Source organism: Monodelphis domestica, chromosome 1 (genome assembly GCF_027887165.1).
Source record: "Monodelphis domestica isolate mMonDom1 chromosome 1, mMonDom1.pri, whole genome shotgun sequence".
NCBI lineage: Eukaryota > Metazoa > Chordata > Mammalia > Didelphimorphia > Didelphidae > Monodelphis > Monodelphis domestica.
In genome coordinates, this window is record NC_077227.1 from 591,352,789 (window position 1) to 591,379,587 (window position 26,799).

A 26,799-nucleotide genomic window follows, 5' to 3' on the forward strand; every position below is an offset into this window, starting at 1 on the left:
TTCGAATTAATGGGTCCAATGAGTTGGTAATGAAAATTTCTTCCTCTGAAAACTCTAACTTCACCTGGAAATGAGTAATTTTGAATCACTTATTCATACATTAATAATGGTAATGATGATGAGCTAACATTTATTTAGTTCTTTAAGATCTACAAAACACTAAATATATTTCCTTTTGATCATCACAGCATCTCTGTAAGATAGTTGCTATTATTTCCCCCATTTTACAAATGAGGAAACTGATGCTGAGGCTTGAAGTGGCTTTCTAGAGTCAAGTACCTGAGGGAAGATCTAAACTCAAATTTACTCAAATGCAGGTCTAGCATTTGATCTATCGTGCTATTTAGACATCAAATTTCTCAGAGAGGTTTTTTTCCTCCATTTTCCTCCTGGGAGTTGTTCAATTTTCTCTGGGCATGATTGATCATTGACTACTCAATCACATCTGTACCTCCTTCTCACTAAACTTCTCTGCTTCCTGTTCTCCCCTTTTCCAAGGGACAATGAAAAGGCTGATTCTTGGCTAGGGGCCCGTGATGAGGGCCATTTACCACTGTGCCTAGGTACCCAAGCAAACAAAGGGCTAGGCTAGTCTTACAGAATCTCGTATCTAAGCAACATTGGTGCTAAGCAACCATGGCACTTTAGCATCATGGAACCCTCCAGGCAGGGAGGGCCCTGGATCTGGTCTAGAGAACAAGGTGAGAAGGAAACTAGATGAGAGAGAGAGACTATTGTTAGGTTTGACCCTTTGGAAAGCACCATTTCTCCTGTCTTCCAGCTAAGGAAACAAATAATAACAATAAAGCAGAGATTCCTGAGAGTAACCTGGAAAAGCTGGAAATTTATAAAGCTGCCATTTTAGTCATGTTCTTTGTTTTACCAAATGTTCATATTTCCAAATGTGGCAAAAATGTCCCCTCAGAAGATTTTCTCAGCATCATCCTTCCGAAAGTTGTAAATTCTTCTCCTTTTGCCTTCAAATCTGTTCACAGAGAGCTAGGAGAAGGATCACCGGGGACAGTTAAGAATGAGAAAATTATACAGAGAAATGGGGTATCAGGGATGATGGGAGAGAGAAGGAGGGGACATTTCTAAATAATTTTAAATATCTAGATTAGGGTTAACAGGACTATGTAGGAATGAATAATGATACGTATGTATTAGTATTATAATGTCTTCCAAAACTATCAAATATCCATCTTCCCTCCTGTCTTTATTTCCAGAATCCTCCTCCAAGAGAGGACTGGGGATTGTCCATCATCAGTGGCCTTATGGGTCAAAGATCCTTGTGCTCTGCGTCATCTTGGCAAACCCAGGTAGTATACACATACCACATAGCCTAGGCAGAGAAAACAGCCCGGGCAGCCAGTCAACAAAGAATGTTTCTCAGAGAACAAAATGGCAGGTGTTAGGATGAAATCCAGGTTGGGAGATTAGGAAGCTAGGCCAGTTGGTTGACATGGCTTGCTATCATATTTATGCCTCCTCTTGCCAGTCCCATTTTCCCCTCTCCATCTCATTTTGGATTCTCTAAAACCCTACTGCATGCCTCTTGTCATCCTCAGCTCTGATACCCTGGAACACAATTGTGGCACACTTGACATCACATATATCACTTATCAAAATCAGTCATAGAGAGTAAATGCCATTGCAACATGGAACTGGAATGGGGTCATTAGGAGCTGTCATTCTCCTTTTCCAAACCAATTTGTCTCCATCAGCTGATGCTGGCCATCCGTGCTGCTCATGGACTACACTAGAACAGTACCTGCCTCAAAGAAGCACTTGGCATATGGCAAGTGTGGGATGTACTTATGAGACACGTCTCTTGTTTGATTGAGAGCTAGCATCCTCAGCCAAGCCCCCTAACTCAGCAGTTTACAAATGTACAGCTTCCGTGTCTTTTCCTCCTTCCCAATGTGGTTCCCAGGCCCCAGCTGCTCTTGGTAAGTACCAGGTGCACTTGATCTGGGGCTGACAAGATCTCTCTTTTTGTTTGTCTTTATAAAGCCAGATATGGAAAACACTGGAAAATAAGCCTCACTGCAGTGCCAGATGAAACTATTCCAAAGTGAGTAAAATTAGAGGGAGAGGGAATAGGTATAAACCAAAGGGAGAGAAGAATTCAAAGATTATGTATACATACACAGACATCAGTACCAATGAGGTGATGATTAGGAGGACTATATTTTTAATGACGTATTCCTACAAAAAGTCAGGAAGGCTTCACTTATGTACAAGAAGGATTGGCATAGATGAGAGAAGGCCCAGCTTCCTCATCACCACTAGATAACTTTCACCAGTGGCAGATATGCACAAGAACTCTGAGAGCAGCAGCACACTGTCCATCTTACCCCCCACCCCCACCCCAAACAATCTTGCCAGCCCAGTACTCACAGCCTTTATCTGAGGAGGCAAACTCCTATGAAGAATTGGCCAGCCATCCCTACCAACTGCCAGCCTGTCTCCACATACAGAATAAATAAGCCAGCCCAACTGAAACACAAAGACACCCTAAGGGAGAAGCAGCATGCCCCCCCCAATTCAGACAGTCATCACCATCAGCAGCCTGACTGCCATCTCCCTTCAGAGCCTAATGGAGACAGCCCAAGACCCTCAACCCAAGAATATTGAGACTAGAATTACTGCCAGGCCAGTGCCCTCAGCCTGGATGTTGGACAGCAACTTCTTTTTTTGGGTTTAAAACCCTTGCCTTCTGTCTTGGAATCAATACTGTGTATTGATTCCAAGGCAGATGGTAAGGACTAGGCAATGGGGGTTAAGAGACTTGCCCAAGGTCACCCAGCTAGGAAGTCTGAGGCTAGATTTGAACCCAGGACCTCCCATCTCTGGGCCTTGCTTTCAATTCACTGAGCCACCCAGCTGCCCCCATTGGGCAGCAACTTCTAAGGAAATGCAGGCTGGTGGCTATTTCTGTGTATGCTATGGTCATAGCTACTGAAGACCCAGAGAAGAAAGTTCTTACCACAAAAATCCTTGATGTTGTAAATGGTTCAATAAAAGAAACTGATATCATTTCCCCCCAGTGGAAATAACATTCAAGAAGAGGTCTCAACATCTGCTTTGCTACTGTGCCCTAAGGACTATGGGACCTTTCTTTCTGATTTGCAGCTGAAACTTTCCCTATGTGTTTCTCCCCCATTAGAATGGGAGCTCTTTCAGAACAAAATCATTTTAATTTTTCTATTTGTATCCCCAGCACCAAGCATACTTTTCACAGTCAGCATTTAACAAATGCTTCATTCATTTATTCATTCAGTGTCGGTGGACATTTCTCAAAAGGAAGACACTGAAGGTACTGCCAGTGGTTGGTGCCAGTTTGTTGAAATTGGAGTGATAGGGTGGATTATAGGATTATAGATTTAGAGAAACCTCAGAGGTGATCTAGTCCAACTCCTTAATTTTCCAAATGAAGAAACTGAGGGAATATAGTTTTATCAAGAATGAATCATGCTAGATTAATCTTATTTCCCTTTTGTTAACAGAATAACTAAATTAGTAGGGGAGGGGAATGTTGGCAATGCTGTTTACCTAGATTTTTAGGGAAGCTTTGGAAGAAGAAGACAGAGAGCTGTGTAGTAGATAGTGATAAGATTAGATAGATTCATAGATAGTTGGATGGCTTGACTAAAAGATTTGTTAATGGTTCCATGTCAGTGTTACAGAAGGACTTAAGTAGAGTAGCCCTCAGATATTATTTACTCCAGTAGTCTTCATTTTCCCTTCTGAACATTCATCTACCATTGCTTTAAGGATAAATTCTAAGACTTCCCCAGAAAACCAAAGTCAACTTGACTGACTTAGAATTTGCAGACTTTTCTTTCCCATATTAAAAAAAATGTGACATTTGCTTTTCTCCAATCTTGTAGTAATGAGAGAAGAATGTCATGTATATCAAAAATAATAAAGTGAGAGGCAGGTCATATCAGGTACAAGGTATGCACATGTTGGTGTTTTCGGAGCTAGTAGTTTCCCCGCTTTCTACTTTTTGCTACGGGCATTGGATTGTAATGGAATAAAATATATGCATACATCTACCAGCTCTTAAATGTAGTATGGTCATTAGGCGGTGTTAGCTTCAGGCCACCTATCCAGTGGTTATATCAGAGGATAATTAGTACATGTGCAGTTTTCCCCAATGGCATTAATCTCCCTCTCTGGTCACCAGATGGTGCTCCAACTTCACCAGAATGGCCTATTCTCCCCTCCCCTTGGTCTGCCTTTTGCCTAAGCCAACTACTGCTGATGGCAGGAGTTGTGATATAAATCTAGGGATAAAACTTGGAATGGGATAAGAGCAAAATTAAAAATCCCCAATATCCCTTTTCTGAGAGTTTGGTTCTAAGTTTGGAAAATTCTCTTCTCATTGATGTTCCCCTTCCTCACTTCCACCCAAAAGAATTTCGAGTTACTTTCAGCATCACTCAAGTCTCATCTAGTGTGGGAGGTCTTTCTTGGTCCTCCAAGCTGCTGGTGCCTTTCTTTCCAAGTTTACAGTGTTTCTATTTTGTATCTGCTTTGTATATAATTATGTGTCTCCTTCTTATATCTACCCTTGGGATGCCAGGTACCAGTTTACTTTTGTTTCTTTATCCCCAGTACCTAGCATCGTGTCTGGCACATATTTGGTATACATTAAGCACTTGTTGAATGATTGACTGATTAATTGATACCTCTTCACTTACACAATTAGATAATTTGCTTTTTTATCAGCTATATGACATGAAGCATCATAAATTAACCAAAAAGGCCAGTTAGCAAAACATGAACAACAAAAGCTCAATATGAGTTTAACTTTATTAACTCAAAATTAACTCAAATATGAGTTTAATGATCTCTCTCGTGCCATTTCTTAGCCACTGAAGAGAGAGAAGAAGAAAGAAAAGATATGGCAAATCTGGGAACAGCAGAGTTTACTTTGCTGATCACTCAATAAAGAAATAAAATAGACAGTTATGTGGAAGAATGGTGGGGTTGCTTCTACTTAACTTCACAACTACTATGATTCACTGAATCAAGGGTCCTGGTCAGTCACAATTCCCCTCCAGTCTATTCTACTTCTAATTCTTTTTTATTCTGATCTTGATTTGCAGCACCCTAAACCTCTTTGGGCCCCACATTTCTACAGGATCAATTGCAATTCTTGGCTTTACTTCATCATTCTGCTGATGGGGTTTGCCCTCTTCTTCTGACTACTAGCAAGGAGAATTCAAAATCGATTCTGCATCAGGGTCTTCTTTCTACCCCAAGTAAGAGCAATTTATTGAGGCAAGAAGTCTCTTCAAACTAAAAAAAAAACAATCCAGAAACTTGAGGACTATATAAAATGTATTCTAAAACACAGTGGATACCTCACCCATGGTGTTGCTGATACATTGCCCATGGTATTTTCTGAGTTGGGATGGTATATTGGGCACTGGCCCTGGAGTAAAAAAGATCTATGTTTAAATTTAGCCTTAGATGCTTACTAGCTGTACGAACCTGAGTTAAGTCATTTAACTTTTGCTTCTTTTAGTTTCCTAAACTGTAAAATTGAGATAATAATAGAATTTTACTGCTAGGATTGTCTTGAAAATCAAATGAGATATATGTAAAAACATTTTGCAAACCTTAATAAACTGTGTAAATACTAATTATTATTATTAGCAACATTAGAAGCATACTATTAACAACTGATATTTAAATATCATTTGAATGTTTACAAAGGGCTTTTTATAAATTGTCTTTTTTGATTCTTACAACCTTATAAAATAAGTACTACAGATATTATTAATCCCATTTTACAGGTGAGAAAACTAAGAGAGTATAAGCTTCTTGCCTAGGATAATATGTCTATTAAGTATCTGAGACCAGATTCGAACCCAGCTTTTTCTGAATCTAATACCGTTGCTGAGTCCATCTAACAGATGACTTTTTGTTCAAAGAGGAAGAGCTTTCCATCCTCTTTCACTGACTCCCATTGGAATAGAATGTCAGAATCACGAAGATAAGAATAATGGTAAAAATTTCAAGGATTTTAGTTTTCAAACCCAGGCAGTACCATTTGTCAGGGGTATATCATGTCCCAGGTTTTAATAGTTGATTCTGCTCAGCAAATCTGTGTCCAGGCAACTATGTGCCCAAGTGAGCACAATGGAGAAAGTATCTTAAAGGAAATTTCAGAAACCTCATTTCCTGAATTCAAAGAGCTTATAGTCTTAAGGAAGAGAGGAGACAATGAAGAGGAAACGATTAAGGAAGAAGTAAGTGATGATGATCAAAGGGAGTGGGTAGGAAATATCTTCAGAGGAGGGGAAATAAATGGAGATTGAAGTTATGCCCATAGACCTCGCTAGCCCCTCAAAAAAACAAACAACGACCCTTTCCTATAAGAGTAAAAGACTCACCTTTCTCCCTTTCGTCCCCATAGACATGCACACTAAGAGTCCTGCCTATATACTATAGCTGGAGTCTGGCTGGGCTTCAGCTGGATAACATGATAATTCCATGCTTAGGGACAGACCTACTTCCCCATTTGGTGGTGAGTTTGAAGACAAACATTTATTCCATGTATTCCCTCTCTGGAAACTGTGTAGTCATCCTGGCATTTCAGAGAGGAGGAAAGAAAACAGACAGACAGCAGTTAGACCCACGTTTCCTCTATATCCCTCCCTTGACAAGCAAACAAAAAATGATAGATATCCAAGTAAGAAGATTATAAATTGTTCTTGCCACTCCTAAAAGTATCAAGAAGAGGCCCTTCTCTCCAATTTCCTGGTAATTACCCATCTCCTTGGCAGTAGGTTACCTTATATTAATTAACTTTATTTATTGCCATTGGCAGAGTGACTACTATAGTAAATCAAGCAATTAGCAGCCTCCCATATTGGGCTGCAATGAGAGGTAATGAAGTGCCAGACAGAACTTGATTTCTGTTTCATGTTGCTATCAGTATCCTCTACTTCCGGTTTGGTGCTAATATTAGAAATTTTTGAACAGTGCAGGTGGGCCTCAGAGATCTGAGTTGCATATGAGGGTCTTTTCTCAGGCTTCATTCTTCTTGACTGCTTTGCAACATAGGATATTGGTGACCGCCCTCTCCTTCTAGGTACTCTTTCCTCTCTGGGATTTAGTAACCCTGCTCTCTTCTGACTTTTCCTCTACCTGTTTGACCTTCACTTCTCAGGCTCCTTTGCTGCATTCTACTCCATATCATATACCAGAACAAGGATCTGTCCTGAGGACTCTGCTCATTATTTCCCTGAAGTTTCTCTCTTAATTAAATGTATGGCTCTTGAAAGTGGTACATTCTTTGGTTTTGCATACCTAGTACCTGGCATAAAAGAGGTGCTAAATTGATCAACTGATTTATAGATAGGCTTGAGGGATGCTGGAAAAAGATTTCCTGTTCAGGTAGAGATTGGACTGGATGACTACTGAGGTCACTTCTCATTCTTCAATCCTGTGTGTTAATGGTAACTAGAATCTTTGTTAGAATCTCTCTAGACAATTCTAGAGATCCCAGGGATTATTGAGAAGCAAATAAAATGGGAATAAAATACACCATCTTTTGGCAAAATGTTATTCCTTAGTATTTACCTCTTGCCTCCATGTTTATGCTGGCTGGTCAAATCCTGTGCTCTCTAAGCTTTCCTCAGTTGTATGCTGCTCCATAACAAAAACTGCATGGTAGTTATACAGTGGTCCAAGAACTGTTGACCAAGTAGTCTTGTTTCTTCCAGCCAAGTCTTTTTACAATGCCTATCCTCAGCTTTAGGGGTTAGAATAAAGCCTTTCCTTTGGAAATTATCTCCTCTGACTTCAACTGTATTAGCAGAATCCTGAGAGGTAAGTTTTGTTTTTGCTTTGTCCTTACATTGGGAAACTCATCTTTCCTTAGAGCTCAATGCATTCTATCCTAGGCTCTCAGTTACTATCACTGTCACTGACATCCTTCTTAGGAAGGGTAACCTTCCTGGAATGGGATTGAACAATACTTCTATGAAGTACCATAATCTTCCTTATTGGTCTCCAATACTCCACAGATAAAAGACTAAATAAGTTACTTAGGAGTGCCAAAGATTCTTTCATTGAAAAGTGAATTTGCCTACCACATTTATTTCCAGGTATACATCAATGGAAGGATATAGCTATTAGTAGATTTACAAGAATGAACCAGTGTCAAGTGCTTTGTACTACTACAGTAGCACAAAACTCTCAAGCAGCCCTCTTGCCATCTTGAAAATTCTGGCCTCTGACCCCTGGGTAGCTGCTCTCTGCCACTGACTGTGGACTCAGCAATGAAAGAGACATATAAGACTTAGGCAATCAATAAACATTTATTAAGTGCTTCCTATGTGCCAAGTACTATGTAAAGCACAGGTGATTCAAAGAAAGACAAAAGACATTCCATATTCTCAAGTAGTACACAGTCAAGTACACCAAAATAAATGCTATGTGCAAATAAGCTGCATGAAGTATAAATTTGAAATAATAAAAAGTGGAAGGCACTAGAATTAAAAAGGATCAGGAAAATCTTCCTGTAAGAAGATAGGATTTTAGTTGGTATTTGAAAGAAGCCAAGGAAGTGAGCAGACATGAAGGAGAACATTCCCAGCATTAAAAAAGTCAATGAAATTACCTGTAGTCAAGAGAATATCTTGTTCAAGTAACAATAGGGAAAGCAATATCATTGGATCACAGAGCAGGTGGTAGTGATGGAATATGAGGGGAGGAGAAGGGTATAAAGTGTAAGAAAACTGAAAAGGTGGCAAGGACAGATTATGAAGGACTTTGAAGGTCAAGCTCATGATTTTTATTTTTGATGCTGGAAATGAGGGAGTCATTGGAGTATAGAGGGGGTGATGTTGGCAGGCATGTGATTTAGGAAGGCCACTTGGATAACTTAGTGGAAGATGGACTGAAGTAGGGAGAGACTTATGAGTTTATGGCAGGGTGACAAAGCAGAAGGCTATTATAATAGTTCAAGTGGGAGATCATGAGACTTTAAAGTCAATAATAACCAAGGGCAACTATGTGGTCCTGATAATGTAAGGTTTAGATTAAGTAGAAGCAGTTTTAGAACACATCTGGACCAAATATCATCCCCATTTCCCAGAGAAGGAAATTAACAACTAAGAACCTATAAGTTATGACTTTCTTCCCCATGTGCTGTTCTTTACCATGGACTAAGGCAGAAGTTCTGAACTGTAAGGGGTAAATTTAGCGTTTTTTTTTATGAATATGTTATGCTTATGGTCTCCAGGGATAAATTCAAATCCCAATAAAAATACTCATCAGTTTGGGAATTTTATGGTGGTTTAATTAATATAGAGGGAAGGAATTAAGAAGAGAGAAGGAAAAGGGTATTTTTCCTGCCTAGTCTGAGCCAAGGGGAGAGTTCAGAGACCTTCCACCCATGAGGCCTCCTCTGAGATGTGGGGCCTCCTAGATGGATGGCATTTTAGGAAAGGTAAAGGAAAAAAGGAATCAGCCTAAACTCTGAGAGAGTTCAGGGAAGACACCTCACCTGACCCATACTATTGAGCTTCTTCCAGTCATCGCCCCAAGGACGCTCTCAGCCAAATCTGGACAAGAGCTACAGGCATGCCAAGATGCCAAGATGCTCAGCACACTGCCACCAGCCACATCTCTGCCTTGAAAGAGCCCTGGCAAGAGGAAGTGATGCGAATATATAGGCCTTTTTTTACATCACTTCCTGCATCTCACATGTACCAATGGTAGCTTAAGCTTGATTTAGGACAGCCCAGGGGTCTGTTAGTTGTTTCTGATTTGTCACTTGCTAGCACATGTCTGTCATAGGCCATCCTCCTCAACACTTAATCCTTAAGTAGGGGTGTAGGCATTCCTGTTTGTTAGGATTTTAAATATTTAATCAGGGTGGAGAAAATCTAAAATTCACAGTGGCAATATCAGAAGAGAGAAGAAGAGACATATGAAAAATGTTATGAAGATAATCTCCACAGGCCTTGGCAACAGATTGTATAGGGGAAGATTAGATGGGTTAAGATAGACCAAGGAGTCAAGATTGACACCTAGTTTGCAAGCTTGGATGACTGGGTGGTGCTCTCAACAGTAATAGGGAAGTTATAAGGCCAAGGAACGGGGGTGGTATTTTGTCAATAAAATTTTAATATTAATTTTCTGACATTTTGTAATTCACGTTTTCTCCCTTCCTCCCACTCCTCCCCTCTCCTGAAGAAGGCAGGTAATATGATATAGGTTGTACATATATTATCATACAATACATATTCCATGTTTGTCATTTTGTAAAACAAGACATATATTGCGTATGCTAGAGAAAAAATGCATGGAGGAAATCAAGTGAAGAATGGTATGTATCAGTCTGCATTCAGACTCCATCTCTTTCTTCTACAGTGATAGATATCCTTTTTCTTTTTGAGCCCATAGGAGTTTGACATATTCATTTAGGAATATCCATTGCACATTCATTTCAAGATGTCCAATAAGGCAGTAGAAGATGTGAGTCTGGGGTTATCAGAGAGATTAGAGCTGGATAAATAGATTTGAGAATCACCAGTATAGAGACAGCATTTTTTTCTGTCAACTGATGCATAACATATTATAATTCATCCTTTAATTCTAATTCTATGTGTGTCTCTCATTTTTAAATGTGCTTCTTGTACACAACATATTGTTGGTTTTTAATCCATTTTGCTGTTTCCCTTTTATAGGTAAATTCATCCCATTCAAATGCAAAATTATTATAATTAGTTATCTATGTCCCTCCATTCTATTTTTCTTCACTGCTTTTCCTTCTTTTTCTCTCTTCTGATCCTTCCTCAGAAATCAATTTTTCCTCAGACCACTACTTCTCTTCTTCATTCCCACCTTTATTTTCCTCCCCACTTCCTTTCTAATATCCTTTCCTCTTCTCCCCTTATCCATCCAGTTGTTAATCTATTTACCTTTCTATGAGTCCCTCCTATATCTCTCCATACCTTCTGATTTGTTAATATAAATAACCTTTATAATTCTCTCCCTTGTTTTATCCCCTTGCTCTCTTTTTCCTTAATCTATATGACCTTTTAATATGTACTCTTTTAATCTTTATCACTAATACATCACTGGTGAAGTAGTGAATTCATCCAAACATTATGGAAGGCAATTTGGAATTATGTTCAAAAGGTTATAAAAGAATGCATACCTTTTGATCAGATAGTGCCACTACAAGGTCTGTATCCCAAAGAGATTTTTAAAAATGGGAAAGGAACTGTTTGTACAAAAATATTTATGGCTCCTCTTTTGTGTGGCAAAGAATTGGAAACTAAAGGGATATTCCTCAATTGGGAAATGGCTGAACAAATTGTGGTATATGATAGTGATAGAATACTATTGTGCTATAAGGAATGATGAAAAGGATGATTTCAGAAAGAACTGGAAAGTCCTACATGAACTGATGCAGAGTGAAATAAGCAGAAGCAGGAGAACATTGTACACAGTAAGTGAAATATTGTGGAATGATCAAATGTGATAGACTTTGCTACTAACAGTAATACAGTGATCGAGGACAATTCTGAGTGACTTATGAAAAAGAATATTATCCACCTCCAAAGAAAAAACTATTGGAGTATAAATGCAGATAAAAACATATGATTTATCACTTGTTTATTTAGGTATATGATTTGGAATTTTGGTTTTATAATATTATTCACTTACAAAAATGAATAATATGGAAATATGTTTTGCATAATAATACAGATATAATTCAGAAAAATAAAAAAATGGAAAAAATCATCCCTCACCCTCTTATCTCCTCATAAATCAAGAAAAAGTTTACCCTTCTATAAACATGTATTATTCTATCAACAACTGATGAGAATAAGGTACTAGCATTACCATTTCTCCTTTCCTTCATTGTAGCATTTTTTTCATCTATGCCTCTTTTATAGGAGATGCTTATTCCAATTTATCGCTCCTCATACAATTTTATTTTTAAACTCATTCTGCAATATTCAATTATACTTTGAAACTTCTGTCTATAAATGTTATGAAAGCACCCAATTATTGATATCATTCTTAAGGTTTAAATATGCTATTTTCCCATATGAGAAATAAACATTTTGACCTTATTAAGTCCTTTATAATTTGCCTTTCATGTTATCTATCTTTTTATGTTTGTTCTCATTCTTGTATATACAGTTGTCCATTTAGTTCTTTTCTTCAAAAATATTTGAAAGTCTTTTATTCTTTAAATAACCAATTCTTTTCTTGTATCATGATATTCATCTTTGCAGGGTAGATTATTCTTAGTTGTAAATCGAGCTCCCTTGTTCTTCAAAATGTTTTATTCCATGCCTTCTATTGTATCTATGCTTTTCTTTGTTTTAATGTAGAAGCTACTAAATCTTGGGTTATCTTTATTATATCTCCACAGTATTTAAACTGTTTCTTTTTAATTGCTTATGGTGTTTTCTCCTTAATCTTGGAGTTAGAAAACTTAATGTTCATATTCCTGTGAATTTTCCTGTTGGGATCTCTTACAGGTAGAGATCAATGAATTATTTCAAGTTCTACTTTACCTTCTAGTTCCAAAACTTCAGTGCAATTTAAAAAAATTATTTCTTGAAGTGGGTGTTTTAAACTCTTTTTTAAAATCATAACTTTCAGATAGTCTAAGAATTCTTCTATTGTCTCTTCTCAATCCATTTCCCCAGTCATTTGCTTTTGTAATAAGATATTTCTTATCTTTTTCCATTTTTCATTTTTAAAATTGCTTTATTATTCCTTTTTTCTTAAGAGGTTCTCAAATTCCTCTTGATCAATTCTAATTTTCTAATTTTTAATGAATTATTTTCTTTAGTCAGTTTTTAGATTTCTTTTTCAATTGGTTGATATTTTTTCATAATTTTCTATATTTCTCACATTGTCGTTATTTTCCCCCAATTTTTCCTTAACCCCTTTAATTTGGTTTTTAAGGTCTTTTTAAAAGTTCTTCCAAGAACTCTTATAGGGTTGATGAATGCGTTTGGTTTTGTTTTTTTTTCCCCCATTTCACTGTCTTCTAAATTTGAACTCTGATTTTTATTTCCAAAAAAGCTCTCTGTGACTAGGTTCTTTCTCTTTTGCTTACTCATTAAAAAAGTTTTCAGCAGCCTGTTTCCTAATTGTCAGTTTTATGCAGATGAAAAGTTCTTCTCCATATATATGTGGGGGGATAAAATCTCTGAGTTGAATTTATGCCATTGTGTTTTCCAGTTTTAATTCAAAGCAGTTTTTTTTTTTTCCAAAAGGTGAGTTCTTGTTCTAATAACTTGGGTCTTTAAGGTTTATCAAACACTAGAATCTGATGATAATTTTTTACTGTTTCTTGGGTACTTAATCTATTCAAATGATTCATAATTCTACTTCTTAACCAGTACCAGGTTATTTTGATGATTATAATACAGTTTAAGATCTAGTATGGCTAGGTAAACTTCCTTCACATTCTTTTTCTTTAAAGCCCTTGATATTCTTGACCTTTTGTCTTCTAAATGAATTTTATTATTTTCTGATAACCAATTAATATTTATCCAATTAGACCTGACTTTATTTGTATAAAAATGCTTTGTAATTCTGTTCAAATAGTTCCTGGATTTGTGTTGGCAGTTAAATCCCCAGGTATTGTTATATTAACTAGAGTTATTTTAAATGGAATTTCTCTTTATATCTCTTACTGTTGGATTTTGTCAGCAATATATAGAAATTCTGATGATTTATGTGGATTTATGTTATATCCTGAAACTTTGCTGAAGTTATTAATTATTCAAATAATTTTAGTTGATTATCTAGAATTCTCTATCATCATGCCATTTGCAAAGAGTAATAGTTTTGTTTCCTCTTTGCCTATTCCAATTTCTTCAATTTCTTTTTCTTCTTTTACTTCTATAGCTAGAATTTCTAGTATAGTATGTAGACAATATCTTCAAGGAATTTGGCTAAGAATAGTGAAGAGATTTATGATGATAGCTTAAATAGTTGATAGGTTACAAGTGAAGGTTCTTAAGGGTAGGGAGGAAAGGAGCATTTGAACCTGCTTGTGGAGAGGAAGAGAGAGAGAGAGAGAGAGAGAGAGAGAGAGAGAGAGAGAGAGAGAGAGAGAGAGAGAGAGAGAGAGAGAGAGAGAGAGAGAGAGAGAGAGAGAGAGAGAGAATTATTGAGGATTCAATATTATAGGGAATATGGGAATAAATAAGATCAAGTGCATATCCAGAATGGTTGGCCTTGAAAAGGATAAGAGTTATCTCTTTATCAAAGGCTGATGGAAAGGATAGATTGATTGATGATGCCAAGAATGAAGATGAATGGGAGATGAATAAAATGGTGGAGAGGGAAGGAGATCACAATAAAATGGGTTCATTTTTCTTGCCAAAATAAAAATCAAGATTATTATCTGAGAGAGAAGTAGGAGACTGAGGACTGAAGAGGCAAGAAAAGAATTGGAATTGCTTCTATGATTACTAAGACAGGGAATCAATTAGGTAGGAATAAAAAGATTTGCTTTATTATAGTGGGTCCCTGTAGAGCCTGGGTAACATAAATTTGTAATGTCTCCAGTCAGCATAGTGCTGAGACTTTCATCAGAGTATTCAGTAGCTCACAAGTAAGATTAGAAGAGGCAGGTGGTGGGAGTAATACACTGCTGAGGTTGGGCAAGATATAAGAGGCAAAAGGACAAGGGAACAAGGGACTGAAAAGTAGGGAATAAAATAGAAATGAAATGGCTAACTATTGGGTTGAGAGTGGAGAAAGAAGAAAATGAAGATAGATTATGTGCAATGTTTTGAGAAAGTACTAATGGGTAGAGAGATTGGAAATCTTGGTAGGGTCAAATGACAGTTTTGGAAGAAGTGAGGCAAAGAGAGAGGTGGAATGATAGGAAGGTATGGTGAGACAGAGAAATGTAAGATATCTAAAAAAGGAATTGTAACATGTATGGGAAATATTGACATCTAATATGTGACCATACCTATGTGGGTCTAAGGTAGAGGGAATGAATATATCATAGAATTTAAGAAGGCTAAGAAATTTCAAGTTTAGGGAATTTGAAGGACTATCTATGTGGATATTAATTAAAATTCCCTAGTATAAAATCAGGAGTTGTATAGGATAAAATAAATGTTTAGATAGTTATTGAAGTTCTTGAGACAAACGGTAGAATAACCTTGGGACCAGTGTACAACAACCAACAGCATAATCTGGATTGAGCAGAAATTTTTGAGGGGATTCCAAATAAAAAAATTAAAAGATCAAAGGCAGAGTGTGAGGATGACAATGGGAACAGGGAGTATTTCAGTCCCTTCTCCAGTATCAGTATGTTGGACTGTGCAAGAGAAGGTATAACTAAGGCTGCTTAAGGATAGCTCAGGACACAATGCTGTCACAGGTATTCTAATAAGCGTCAATCCAGTGCTATCTGGGAATGGATGGAAAAATATCATAACAGGGGAATCAAGAAAGGTTTTCTAAGAAAGTGTCAGGAAGTATTGGGCAGTGAAAAAAAAAAAACCCTTTGATAATCTAAAGACCAGAATTCAAATCTCAGCTCATTTATTTACTTCCTGTATGACTTGGGGAAAAGTAATTTCCTTCTCTGGGTTTTAATTTTTTTCTGTAAAATGAAAGGAGTCTGACTAGATGACTTCTGAGATCCAATCCATGATCCTATGATATTATGATATGTCATGTGAGGAGGAGTTGAATTTCAATAGATAAAGAGCAGAAGCAGATTCTGACATAGTGAGTTAAGTGACTTTTCCAAGTGGACTCAAAGTCAGGGGATGCTAGGTCAATGGAGGTGCCACAGAGAGAATCATAAATCCAGAAAGAAAAGCATACTTGGGTAAAATTCAGTTTAAGATGTATTAAACTTGATATACCAGGGGGATATTTAGGGAGTGGCAAGTCAACATCAAAATATGGTGCTCAGAAGTTTCCTATATTTAATATTTGGGAATAATCTATAGAGAAGATTTTGTTTTTCAGTCATGTCTGATTCATTGTGATCCCTTTTAGGGATTTCTTGGCAAAGATACTGGAGTGGTTTGTCATTTACTTCTCCAGATCACTTTATAGGGACTAAGACAGAACATTAAATGACTTGTCCAGAGTTACACAGTTAGTGTCTTTCTGAGACCAGATTTGAACTCAGAAAGATGAGTGTTCCTATTCCTTGAGCAGGACTATCCACTGAAACACCTAGCTACCTATAGATAGGATGTTTGAAACCAAATTAATGGACTGGAGATGATAATAATAGTTACTGTCAAGGAAACAGTTGTCCAGGTGACCAATGCCCATTATTTCCTCTTTTTCCTACCCTCTTTGTTTCAAGGGATTTAGTCACAACTTCTTAGAACAATTAGCTTAGTTGTTTTTATTTGTCATAATCATCATTATTTCTATTTTTTTCCTAATCTCCATTAATTACTTCTTGGGGTCATGTGGTCCCTACCTGCTACTTTTTGGAGGTTGTATTAAATGAAAAATTAGCTCAGAGCTCCCAGAAAGGAAAATTCCTAACATTCAGATGCCAGTTTACCTCTTTATCCTTTTGGATAACCACTCAATTTTTAGTTAATCTTTGGCTTCTTTATGATTAAGAAAAACATTCATGCTGCCATTAAATTAAAATAAGGAAACAAATAAAGGATGTTACAGTATTCAATGGACAGTCGTCTTCAGAGGAAGTTGGGAGAAGAGAAGACCTTCCTTTCCTCAGAACTTTCTTTCCTCTTTTAAGAAATGGATATGCCTGGTAGTTTAGCTATTGTCTTATGCTCTAAGTTTCCTGTAAGGGAAACATTTCAATTACGTATATAATATTTTCTTAGTTTTGCTCATTTTGCTCTCCATAACTTCATAATAGTCTTTCCATGTTTCCCCCCTTAAATTAACCTGCTCACCATTTTTATGGCATAGTAATATTCTATCACAATCATGTGCCACAAATTGTTTAGCCATTCCCCAATTGAGATACCTGGGAACTTGAATGTAACAAAAAACAAATACATTTTCATTTATTTTTTTAAAACTCAAAAAAAGAATATGTAAATTTTGTCATTTTAGGTATCCTGTAAGCTACTTGATGACAGAGACTATGCCAGTCCCTTAGAAACGGTGAGTATTAATGCTAACTCCAGCAACTGCCCTGTGATTTCCAAAAAAGGGCATTGACTTGTGCCATTCCTGTGTAGGTGAGAAGCAAATTTTCCTCTTCTCCATGCTAACCACCACTGGCACTATAGAGCAGTGACTTCAGCTTGAATTTTGATTAACATAAGTAAGGCATATGCTATCTCCAGTCCACATCCCAGGGTTAAAATCCCTATTGTCTTTACAAATTCATTTCCATATACATGTACACCTCACTAAGCATCTTGAAGAACCACATAGATGCAGTTGTAGACTTAAATATTTCAATAGATCTCTGATCTTGTCAGTGCAGCTACTCCTTTTTTGAAATCCTTCCATTTTCTTACAAGACTTCATCACAAGCTGCTATAGACTATTCTTTTAAAAGTATAGTCAACCTTATGATAAGCCTGATGGAACCTGGTTCAGCAGATCCTCAGATGACAACAAGAATGACAGAGAGAATCATTGTTATGCCTCTTGTAAAGTCAAGACTTGAAGCTAACTAAGCCAGTGGTAAAAGAGAGAGTGTGGAGCTTGGGATCAGGAAGATAAATTCAAATCCAGACTCAGACACTTACTAGCTGTGTGACCCCTGGAAAAGTCATTTAGCCTGTTTGCCTCAATTTAATGATCTGTAAAATGGGGTTAATAATAGCACCTTCCACCCAGGGTTGCCATGAGGAATAGATGAAATAAGCATGTTTGCCTGGCAGACAGTAGATGCTAGATACATGTTAGCTAGTAGTAGTAGTAGTAAGCACCTCTTCCAGCTTGTTCTCTGATGACTTGATTTTCAAAATCCTCTTGATGCCATTACCCTAATGAGACATGAGAGGAGGTCTCTAGTAGAATATTTATTTGTGTAAATATCTATATTTATACATATGTATTTATATACCCATATGCATATATAGTATACATACATGTATATGTAATATACATACATATCTGTTTTAACATAAATATGTATGCATTTGTATATATAAAGTATATAAATATATTTATGAACATATTTGTGTGAAAGAAATGGTGTGCCATAGTGAAGAGAGATCTAGTCTCAAAACCTGGTAAACCAAAATTCAAGTCTTATCTTTGACAAATTCTGGTTGTGTTTCCTGGTTCAGTCATTTAATCACTCATGCTTCTAAGTAACTAAAACTCTAAAACTGTAAGTTGTTGAGCAGATACCTGCCTCAATGGTAGAGGGAGTTTGTTAAACTTCAGGTCAAATTATGCCCCTTGCCTACATAGCAAAAAAGCCTTTCTCCTTCCTCTCTGTCTATATCATCATCAATATGCATTAGTAGAGTGTAAATTTTTGAGGACAGATGATGTCCCACTTTAGTGTTTATATCTCCAGGGCCAGCACAATATTTGGTCCATGATAATTGCTTAATAAATGCTTGTTGATTGATTTTTATTGACTCAAAGTACAGTTCAGTTCCTACCTTCTCCCCTTAATCTTTCCCACATAGCTAGTGCCCACAGCCATTTGGGAACCACTTAATTCATGGTCACACATAGAACATAATATTTGAGAACCAGACAACTTCCTCCAATGTCATATAGTCATAAAGTCATTGTTACCGAATCATAGAATTTCAGAGAAGGAAGGGGACTTAGTGACCTCTTAATCCAACCCAAACAAGAAAGAGAATTCCTTCTTATATATACCAGATTAGTGATCAGCCCACCTATGCTTGAAGACTTCTGATAAAGAGAAACCTGCTCCCTCCCAAGACATCCCATTCTACTTTTGGATAGCTCTAATTGTTAGGAAGTGTTTCCTCGTATATGTCTTGGTGTTTCCTTTCTGTAGCTTCCATCATCCCAGTTTATCTCTCTAGTCCCAAACAAAATAGTTCTAAAGCCTCCTCTACCTGAAAGGTCTTCAAATGCTATCAGGACAGTATAGTGTGTGTGTGTGTGTGTGTGTGTGTGTGTGTGTGTGTGTGTGTGTAAGTGTATACACACAAATATCTATGTATCATGCAAAGGTGCTTTTGGAAGTAAAGTATTTGTCATGAGGAGGGATCTGAAAAGACCACCAGAAGGAGGTGGGACTTGACTTGATCCTTGAAAGAATCCAAGGAAGCTAAGAAGTGGAGGTGAGGTGAATATTTTAGTTATGGGATTCAGGCAATGAGGCTTGGAGTCAGGAAATGAAGCATGGTGTTCAAAGAATAGCAAGATGGCCAGTGGAGCTAGGTGATAGGTATATGGGGAGGAGTAAAGAGTTAAACATCTGGAGAATTTTGGAGATGTGGAAAGGGTTCGCAATCATGTGCCTTTATTTTGTATTTGATCCTGGGGGCACTAGGGGCTGATATAAACCTATGCTTCATTAAAACTATTTTGTAGCTGAGTGGAGAATAGAGTGGAGTAGAGAGACTAGTGGCAGATAGACATTCAGCAGCTGGCCATTGGGCTAGTACAGGCACTAGGATCATGACACTGTCAGAGAATGGAAAGTCAAATAGAGATTTAGGAGGTAGTGTAAGAGTGAGTAATGTGTGCAGGGGTGTTTGTTTTGCTTTTCCCACACATTATCTGAATCTACATAGGTTTCACTAAATTTAGCTTAGTGAAAGGTAAGAACAGACATTTTTGGCATCTCCTTTTCCCTACCTTTCTCCAGAGGAGATTTTGATTCCTACCAGAAAGGAAAGCAAGAGGTTGAGGCCAGAGGCTAGATACTGTTCTCAGAGGAAAAGGGTACTTGGCTAGAATTACATCTCTCTGCTTTCTTATATATTATCAGTCATGGAAAAGTAATAATTAGGCTCAAATTAAACTCAGATCACTATTTCATAGGGGAAAAGGAGAACCCCAAAATCTATATGCAAGGCTTGACTGTATTCCCACCAAATACCATTATCACAATGATCACCCATAGCAAAAAAAGCAATGAAGCCCATTTATACAAATAAATAGCAAAACAGAAACCAGAGAAAATATGCACATAAGACTGAATGATCATGACCAAGAGAGAATCGCAGGTCTTACTCAAGAGAAAATTCCCTAAAGGCTCTAGTGTAGCAATATGGGAATAGGGACATGATCAAAGTTCCACATGTTTGCTTTTCTAGAGGCTTTGTCCTTTCGTGTACTTGAAGAAATAAAAGAATTGCACATCTTCTTTTTTGATCCTGGAAGCCAAGAGCCCAGATTCTCTCTTCTCTCCTGCTCTCACCAAATCTGCCTGCTTCTCACACAAGCCTGGAGCATTGAACAATCTTCACCAATGATGAGAGAGACCTTTGTAATCAGCCTTTTGAGTAATCTTTTAGAAAGGATAGAAGCGTACTACTGGGGAAAAAATCCTCTTTGAATTCCCAGCATAACCACCCCTTTACCTCAGACCACCTTACCTCATGGGCCATAGCAGAACTGGTTGAAAAAGATGAGCAGACTTGGATGAATTATAACCTGAATCTCAGATCTCATAACAATTTCTCCCTTCCTCTACATCTGCTTTCTCTTTCCCCCTCACTTTCCATATAACTGGTAAGGGCACCACCATCCTTCTAGTCAGTAGATTTACAGCCTTGGCATCATCTTCAACTGCTAGGCAGCCAGGGTGGTACAGTGGATAAAGCTTTGGGCTTAGAGTTAGGAATATCTGAGTTCAAATTGGTCCTCAGAAATCACTAGCTGTGAGACCCTGGGCAAGTCACTTTACCTCTGTCTGCCTCAGTTGCTTCTTCTGTAAATTAGGATAATGATATCATCTGCCTCGTGAGGATATTATAAGAATAAAAAGAAAGATAATAGTTGCTGGCAAATAGTAGAAGTAAAATAAATGTTTGTTTCCTCATCACTCCCCATAGCAAATCAGTTTCCAAAACTTGGTTTCTACCTCTATCACTGATATTCATACGTTTTTCCCCTACTCACTCAACCACTACTCTAATTCAGGACCTGCTCACCTCCCATCTGGACTATAGCAATAACCTTCTAATTGGTCTCCATGCCTCGATTAATTTACCTCTTTAATCCATTCTCCATATGGCTGACAAAGTGATTTTCCTAAAGGGCAGGTCAGACTATTTCATTCCCCTCTTCAGTAAAATCTAGTGATTCTCTGTTTACTCTAGGACCAGATATTATTATATCTTCGTATCAGCCCTTTAAAATTTCTATTCTTGTGTTATATGTAGAAGTTTCGTGCCAGTAGTGATAGAATCATAGGATTTCAATGTTGGAAAAGATCTCAACAGCTGGTTAGTCTAACCCACGTAGAAAGGGAATTCTTTTCATAATGTACCTGACATTTAGCTTCTGCCTAAAGGCCTTCAAGGAGGCGAAACCCACCCTCTTTCCAGAGAGCTCAATTCATTTCTGGCCAGTTTGTTACAAAGATTTTCCTGCCATTTCTTTATAGTGACCACACATTGCTCTTGGTTTCACGCTCTGGGATTAAACAAAGCAAATCTAATTGTTGCTCACATAACAACCCTTCAAATACTTGGGAGACAGCAGTTATTTCCCCTTAATACTCTTTTCTCCAGGCAAAACATTCCCAGTTCTTTCAACTTATCTTCATCTGTCAATGATAGAGGCCCTTTAGCCATCTTGACTGTCCTCTTCTAGTCACTCTCCAGATTATGAATTTCCTTTTAAAACTATGTTGCCGAGACCTGAACACAATCCTGTAAGTAGAATTGGAGCATCACCTTCTTTTCCCTGGATTCTATCCAAATCTTTCCCATTGCCCTCTTTAACAAGAGAGTTCAAAAGTAGAAGTTTCCCTTCTTTTTCTCCTTCCCCTTCCTTGTCTTTCCTATTCTCCTCTATTTGTACTTCCTGCATGGGAGATAGCTAGCTCTCCCACACGTCACTTGAATTTGAGTGAGGACTGTGGAGTTGGGTCAGGGTTCCATAGCCTCTAAAGGTCGGGCCATCTTTGCTAGTCTTAGGAAGAGTTCAAACGCTTCACCTAACGTTCCCGGATTCCCATGACACAGAACAGCTGGTCACTCCTCCAAGAGGGGCTTTCAAACAGCTTTGCCCAAGTCCTCTTATGAACAGAAGAGTTTCTCTTGGACCCTTTCCCAGACATCCCCCAAACCAGGGCTGCTCGTCCTGCTGTGTCTGTTAACCTCGCTGATATATGACCGTGTCTCCAGGAGGAGGAGATCCATATTCTTAAACTGAGCTGCCCCAGTGCTGGGACATTATGAACTCGCCAAACCAATTGCATCTTACAAATGAGCCATTAGTGGGCTATATGGAACATTGGATTGCACGGGCCTTGAGGGAGCTCACCTTAAATGAGATATTCATTGTGGGCCACGTGTCCCACAGATGGCTTTATGCTAATTTTAATTCAATTTGCTTTATTCTTTGCCTTTCTTTTTTCCCTTTCCTTCTCCCACTAGAATACGTTAATGCAAAATGCACCCGGTGTTCCCTTCTCTTCACTGCACTAATGTGGAGTAGCTATATATACACAGGTTATTCTGGCTTGCATGCAACAATTTGGGGGGAAATAGAGAGGGACTGGTAGACAAGAGAGAGATAAAGAGCCTGTCTCTGAGTTACCAGGCCAAAGTCTGACCTTTATCCTTTATCATCAGCCAGATTAAAAAAAAGAAAAGTTAGTAACTGAACTGTTATCTTCATTGTTTTGGCAAGGATTTTTCTGCATCTACCAGCTATAGTCTCTGAAAATTTCTATACAGGTTGCAGAAAACATGGAAAGAGTCCTAGATTTTGAGTTAATGTGGTCTGGTGGAGAGGGTACTGGACCATAAGAAAGAAATCTTGTTGGATTCCCTTTGGTATTGGGTGACTTTGAGCAAAGTGTTTAACTTCTCTAGTTTAAGTCTAGTTTAGAAGTAGTTTAACTTCTCTAAGTCACATGCAAAAGAGGAATTATTATCCTTAATCTTTGAGTCTTTGTGATGATCAAATGAGAGCCTCCATGCAAAGAAGCTTTGAAATTTAAGAAGCTCCAGATGATTGAGGAATTTTCATTGAAAAAATAATTTAACTGTGGGAGTAGAAACACAGAAGAAAAACAACTGTTTTACTACATGGGATGAAGGGATATGGTTGGGGATGTAGACTCTAAATGAGCATCCTAGTGCAAACAACATCATTGAAATAGGTTCTGATCAAGGACACATATAAAACCCAGTGGAATTGCAAGTTGGCTACGGGAAGCGTGGGTGGAGGGGAGGAAGGGAAATAATGTGATTATTGTAAACAAGGAATAATGTTCTAAATTGACTAATTAAATAAAATTTTCAAAAAAAATTAGCTGGAGAAAGAAATAACAAGTCACTCCAGCATCTTTGCCAAGAAAACTCCAAATGGAATCACAAAGAGTTGGACACTACTGAAAAACAACAACAAAAAAAAACCCTATCAAAAACAACTAAAACATTGTATGTAGAAAACAATCACCACAAAAACAAACAAACAAACAAACAAACAACTGAAGCTACTGAAAGATTGGGGGGAGGGGAGGGCGGGAAATAATGTAACTCTTATAACCAAGAAATAATTATCTAAATTGACTAAATAAATTAAATTTTTAAAAAAGTGAAACAATTATTTTTATCTCCTTTTCAAATGATGTTATCAGATGACAGAAAAAAAAAACCCAGAACCTGATCAACTTGTACTTTACTTCTATTTTCACCAAGAAGAAGAAACTCCATTCTGCAGGGGTAGAAAAAATATTAATTAATATTTAATTGAAGCTCAAGATCGAAGGGGAAATGCTAAGGACATATTTCTACTTTGAATGAATCTTCAGGCTTTAGTCCTAGGTAAATGACATCCTAGAATACTGAAGTAACTTAGGCATGATGTTTGACCTATTGCCTGGACTCTTTTATCATTCCTGGGAGACTGGAAAGAATCCAGAAGCCTAGAGAATGGCAAAAGCCCTAATTTTTTAAAAAGAGAAACTATAGACTGATAGGGTTGATGACAAGGTTCAATAATAGATTATTTAAAAAGTGATTCATGAATAGCTATAGAAGAAGTGAAATGATCGGTTAGTAACCAGGAAGGGTTCAACATAAGTCAAATACATTCATAATCATTTTAGAAGAAAGAAGGCTTGCATATCAAAGTGTAAAAATACTTAACTGGTATACCTTTTAAAATACTATTATCCCACTGGTAAGTCAAAGCAATACTGTAGATATAATATATATGGATTTAATAAGATTTTTGACAAAATTTCTCATAATACCCTTGTAATCTAGATAAAATTATAAATAGGCTTATTTATAGCTATTTGAACAATTGTATCCTAAGTGTGTGGATTAATATATCACCAGCTACTCTTAGGAGGATTCTGGGTGTTAAGTAAAAGAATTCTGTTGTTATATTTCTTTTTATTCAACATATTTATCAATGGCTTTACATGCTATAATCTAAATATAAGCACTGGATTTAGTAGAGGAAGAGGACCTAAACTTGAATTGCTCTTTGATTCCTTATTAACTGTGCAATCTTTGGTAACTTATTTTGCCTTCCTGGGCTACAATTTCCTCATCTTTGGTTAAACTTGATTATCTTTCAGATTCCTTTTTGCTCTGAATCCTTTGATCTGCAGAAGACATAGAAGGCATGTTGATCATTATTGTGGATGCCATGAAACTAAGACAAACTAAAACAGTAGGACATAGGATTAGGATTCAAAATTATTTTGGTTGGCTATAATCAAATGGACCCAAATTAATGAACTGAAGTTTTACTGAAAAGGTAACTCCTATATTTAGGAGAAAATAATAATGGCCATATAATTATATGATGTAAAATAATCTGGGGTTTTTACTTAACATAATTTCAAAATGAGTCAATGAAGTGGTTAAATTATGAAAAATATTATGTAAATGTATATTTACCACATATACCATAGTATATTAATTACTAGATCCATTTATACACATACACATATGCTTACATATATGTGTATTTCCAGGCATTTATCATCTGTGACCAGACTAATGATAAAAAAAAACTTTTTTGACCTCAGTTAAGTTGACTTAAATTGACATAATCAATTTCAGAAATGTAGAAAAACCAATCTTTTCTCATATTCCTGTAAGAAATTGTGATCAATTTTATAAGGATTAATAAAAAATAGACATTCAAAACAAAAGGGGAAAATCCTACACTAATTCCATAGATTTTAATAAGGCAGAACTGTGATTGAGTCCAAATGTGGTAATTCTATTGTCACTAATGAAGATAATAGTTGGTTCTAGACATCTTGATAGTTGTTGTCTGTTTTGTGGGTTTCTTTTGTTTTGATTGTTTTGAGACTGTTTAGCTCCTTTTAGTAGCATCTTTAAATGCTGGCAGAGTGATTTCACTTAATTGTGTCATTTGCCAAGCTTTCTATAAACCTGTTTTTTTCCTCTCCAATGAGGTGACTCTTCACAATCTTCTACCATCTTCTTCTGTAAGATTTTATAAATGAGTTGAGTTTATAGTCTGCACTTGAATTTCCCTTGGCTGCCATGTCTTTCCCCTTGACAAGGAGATCAAGTGTTTTATAGCTAAGAAAAGTTTCTGGGCTTATCCTTGTGATGATTACTATATCATTACTTGATGGTACTTTCTATGGAAATGATGGTAGCATATGATGATGTCTATTCTTTTATATGATTCCACTTTGATGATGGGGGTAGAGCATTAATAATTTGTTTAAAACATTCTTATGAGAGTTTTCCAATTGCATACCATTATCTTCTCATTTTTATTCTTCTAATTTGGTATTGATTTTAATATTTGCTCAACCAACTTAATGGTATGACAACTGATTTGGAAGAGATTCCCATATCAGTAAGCACGCAAATCTTATCTTTTATAATATAGTCAAATTCATTTTATATGTTTGTGTGTGTGTACAAGAGAGAGAAGGGGAGGGAGAGGGGGGAGAGAGGAGAAAGAGAGAAGGGGGAGGAATGAAGAAGGAGAGGGAGAGGGAGAAAGAGAGAGAGAGAAAGAGAGAGAGAGAGAGAGAGAGAGAGAGAGAGAGAGAGAAAGAGAGAGAGAGAGAGAAAGAGAGAGAGAGAGAGAGAGAGAGAGAGAGAGAGAGAGAGAGAGAGAGAGAGAGAGAGAAGAGAGAGAGAGGGAGGGAAGGAGGAGAAAGAAAGAGGTAGGGAGGGAGAAGGAGAGAGATTCGTTGATGCCTTCAATATTCAGGGCCTAAAACTGTTGTAGACATAGGCATTACAAAAAATAGTACACAAATCCAAGAATGATACAAAAAGATTTTACTATGGATAGGGATAGTTGGGGAAAGATTCTAGGAGGAAATGGGACTGGAGCTATCTGAAAATGTCCAAGTCCCCCATCCAGAGAAGAATCTGAGGAACCCAATCCTCAGTTATTCTTGGCTGTCCTCTGGGACTGGCAGTTTTCTCAGAGAAATGAGCTGTTTGGAGAAGGGGGCGTCATTTCCTCATACGTTTTGGCGTAGGCCATGCCTAAGAACTTAAAATAAGAGTTGCCAAGATGTTCTGTGGGTGAAGTGAACATCAACATTACCAGCTCTGTTATTAATAGGTATCGATTTTTTTTTTTAGGTGAGTGGAAGCTGCTGTTCTCTAAAAATGAAATCCTGAGTCATAGCTCTCCAGTATCTTGTCTCAGAATGGGTTTGGGATT

At 37.3% G+C, this 26,799-nt stretch overlaps 1 long non-coding RNA gene across 1 annotated transcript; it reads right to left on the reverse strand.

The window, feature by feature from the left end:
• Positions 1 to 824: 824 nt before the first annotated feature.
• Positions 825 to 9,671, reverse strand: LOC103103014 (uncharacterized). Its single transcript, XR_001629721.2, has 3 exons — positions 9,533 to 9,671; positions 6,411 to 6,604; positions 825 to 999 (listed from the first exon to the last, which is right to left on the reverse strand). It is a non-coding gene; the product is annotated as an uncharacterized LOC103103014 (long non-coding RNA).
• Positions 9,672 to 26,799: the final 17,128 nt, after the last annotated feature.